The 3,793-nt window shown below is 34.9% G+C and overlaps 1 non-coding gene across 1 annotated transcript; it reads left to right on the forward strand.

The window, feature by feature from the left end:
- Positions 1 to 1,068: 1,068 nt before the first annotated feature.
- On the forward strand, positions 1,069 to 1,141 carry TRNAS-GGA (transfer RNA serine (anticodon GGA)). Its single transcript has one exon. It is a non-coding gene; the product is annotated as a tRNA-Ser (tRNA).
- Positions 1,142 to 3,793: the final 2,652 nt, after the last annotated feature.

A 3,793-nucleotide genomic window follows, 5' to 3' on the forward strand; every position in this document is an offset into this window, starting at 1 on the left:
CTTGAATGCTATGTTCTCCTTCAAGCCACTGTCTGACCTCAGCTCCGGGTCCTTATTCTGGATTCTAGGCAAGCCTCTGTGAAACTTTACAAGTTCCTTAACTAGTCAAGGTTTAACTTGAACCTTTCATTTGCAACAAGGTGTCCAGAGGTCACGTTTTCCTCTCCGAATAAGCATCTCCCTGACTGTCCGCTGCAAATCCTGACCTGAATATTGAAATTTTCAGAGGCAGAAAAAAACAAAGACTAGAAATGACATATCTAAAAATGAATTAACTCTTGGTCCATGATCAAAATATTGTGCATTTCATAAGATGTTCCTTCCAATACTGTGGTCCGAGCCTTGTACATTAGGCTTATCCACAGCTGTTTCCCCACTTGTAGTAACTTTAGGGTGGACTTCTATGCTCCAGGGAAGTTTTTCTCTGCAATTTACTCTCTTTACTTTCTGAGTGTTCTCTGGAATTTGCACTGAACTCCTCCACCCTCCTGAAATTGATTTCAAATATTCAATATCTGTGTTGTATTGTTCACAATTTCCCTTGAGAGCTTGATACGCTTTGTGATATTTTTCAGTTTGTTTCTTATCTACGTCTTTCCACAAAAATCTATTACATGCGGACATCATTTAGTGCACATATAATATGAGCGAATTCATCTTAACATTAAATAAGTTTTATGTGAAAGATCTTTTGTCTTTTTTTTTTTACCTTTAAAAGATCTTTTGTTTAAGTTTATTCTGTCTTAGAGAACTACTTCACCTGTGTCTATAGTTTGACCAGTTATCTCCTCTAATGCTTTTTTTGAAAATTCAACGAACATTTATTGAGATCCTTTTAAGTACATTGCATCGTGGTAAATGTTTATATGTTGCAAAAAGAAAGCAAACCAGAAGAAACTGATAACAGTTGTCAAAATGAGATGCACCTTTTTTGATCTATGTAAAAGTATGTAAGTTATGTAGGAGCAAATTAAATTCCAAATATTAGAGATTTTGACTGCTAAGCTACCTACCTACCTATTGCTCTTACTCACTGTCTTAATTGTCTAACTAGCTGTTATCTGGGCTTCCCTGGTGGCTCAGAGGTTAAAGTGTCTGCCTGGAATGCAGGAGACCCGGGTTCGATTCCTGGGTCAGGAAGATCCCCTGGAGAAGGAAATGGCACCCCACTCCAGTACTCTTGCCTGGAGAATCCCATGGATGGAGGAGCCTGGTGGGCTACAGTCCACGGGGTCGCAAAGAGTCAGACACGACTGAGGGTCTTCCCTTCCATCTCGACTTTTATAGGTGTCAACCCTGCTTGGAAAAAGCTGCGCACCATAACTTTGTGGGAAATTACAGATGTGTGCACTTACAGCTGGTGATGAGGAAAGAGTTATCTGCATGCCTGAAACCCACCCAACAGACTTGACAATTATACCACACAGCAAAGCCGATATTTTAAAGTGAAAGGTGGATATTTTTATACTCATTATTATCATTTTTACCTTGCCATTTTAATCTGCTTAAGTAAATAATTTAAACCATTATGCTACAACCAATATTATCATTACTATGCTTTTCTGTATGATTGTTTCATTACCCTGTATAACCTCAGATTAAAGAAAATAATTTTCTATAACTCATGTCAGAAGTTTTAAAAACTTCACCCACCTTTGTACCCAATTTTTGAGCTCAGATTCATGAAGAATAGATATATTTGAGAGGAGCAATAAGAAAATTTAAGGTAAAGTTTTGTCTCTAAGCGCATTTAAACTTCACTTTGCATTTGGGGTTTTCTATAATTTACAGGAAAATGTGATAAACTCACTTTTGACTCATATCAGTAAATTTCTTTGAAATAGAAGGATTAGAAGCATAGTTTGTTAGGATTAAAATTATTTTACCACTTGAGAATTTAAGGGAGATATTGAAATGTTATAATGTAGGAAATAGAGTGCCAAAAATAAATTCAAATATGTCAGCAATCTTAGTCAACACAGAGGCACTCATTTATGTAGAAATATCTCTCTTAAATTTAAAAAATATTGATTATATTCCTGAGTTTAAAGAAATTAACTATATTAGATTTATATGAAACATATCTAACACAAAATGAACAGAAAGATTACAAATTTTAAGAAAGATTTACCTGGAAAATACTACCAAAAGAAAAGTGGTATATAAATGCCAATAAAATGTTCTTTACGTTTAAAATGCATCACTAGACATAAATGGGCTGTACTTCCACACAGAATTTTAAAACTATACAACTTAACAGGAAGACTTGGCAAATGTGAAAATAGATCTACTTAATGATACAACTTCAAAATGTAAGAGATAAAATGGACAGAACTATGTAAATGTTGACAAATTTACTGTATATGAGAAGACTGACAGCTCACTTTCTTATAACAGAAAACAGTATAGAGACAGGACCCAAATAGCAAAATTAATTAGCGTAAAATTACACAGGCACACCCACAGATACACATATGCACGTGCACGTATGTGAGAGAGACACACATTATATACGCATGGAGATACCCATCTCTGCATTCGATAGTTGAAGAATATGCCAATTTTTCCCCAGAGGAGAACTTATTGACATTTGTCCATTTGTTCACAAAGATAAACCCTGAAACTTTCAAAGATCTAGCATTCTATAGGCTATGCCAATTAAGGTAAAAAGTCAATCAATAAAATGATTACAAAAATGTTTTTGGAAGTGAAAAATGCACAGACCCCTACATAAGATAATACTTGGAAATGGATAACCTCTATTTCTGCTTCCTAAACAGGTGTACGTAACAGTGAGCTTGGAAAAGCAGCTATAGGATTACTCATCCAAATATTGCATCCAAAAAGACAAAATTTAAAAACCTATTATGTTATGCTAGCATATAGTCTAAGGTAGGACTCTAAATAAAACCATGGATGAAATACCACAGAACTCTGAGGCAATCAGAGGATGAGGAGGAGAAGGGTCATGGGTGCTTCACAGTTCTTTGTAATACTGGTGAAATTTTGTTTCTTAAGCAAAGCAGCAGTAATAGGATTCATGCTCTATGTCAAGTAACATGAAAATGCCTTTTAGGTAGGTCAATCACAGTGGACTATTGACCTGTTTGTGTGGCTCATCTAATCCATTACATCTGTTCTTTTGATTAAGTGATATTGATCACATGCCAGATTATACAGAAAAGAGCGTTTGCATGTGAAAACAGGATATTAATACTTTCTACAGTAGTGTAATGATCTCAAATATAATGGCCAGGGTAAAATTGCAAATCAATTTTTTATGGTAAAAAGGATACTCTATTGATTCTACTGTATTTTATTTACATTTTGCATTTCTTTTTATGTTTAAAAGTAAACCTAAAAAGTGCACTGTATCCAAATAGAAAGAAAATACTTGGAGAAAGTATGAAAGAACCTCACGGCACTTGCATCCACCTTGACTCATTATCAGATGATGATGATGGTAGATATCTCTGATTACAGAGCAGACACATCCAGACACTTTAAAATTTTGTGTTTGTCTTACAGGGGCCTCAATCCACATATTCCTTTTAAATCCAATGACAACATCACATTTGCCTGTTAAAGTGTTCACAAAAGTACCATCTGGTTTTAAAGTTTCCAAACTGTATGAGAGATCTTTTAAAGTGGTGCTGGGTATAAAAACCTTTTAATTAAGAAAATCCCGGGTGTTGAACTAAATCTAGGTCATCTCCTTGCACTAATTGAATATGTTCATAAAGTTTATTGTCATCTGCAGTCTAACGATATCTCTGTATGTGGGATGACAAAT

This window comes from Ovis aries, chromosome 10 (assembly GCF_016772045.2).
Source record: "Ovis aries strain OAR_USU_Benz2616 breed Rambouillet chromosome 10, ARS-UI_Ramb_v3.0, whole genome shotgun sequence".
NCBI lineage: Eukaryota > Metazoa > Chordata > Mammalia > Artiodactyla > Bovidae > Ovis > Ovis aries.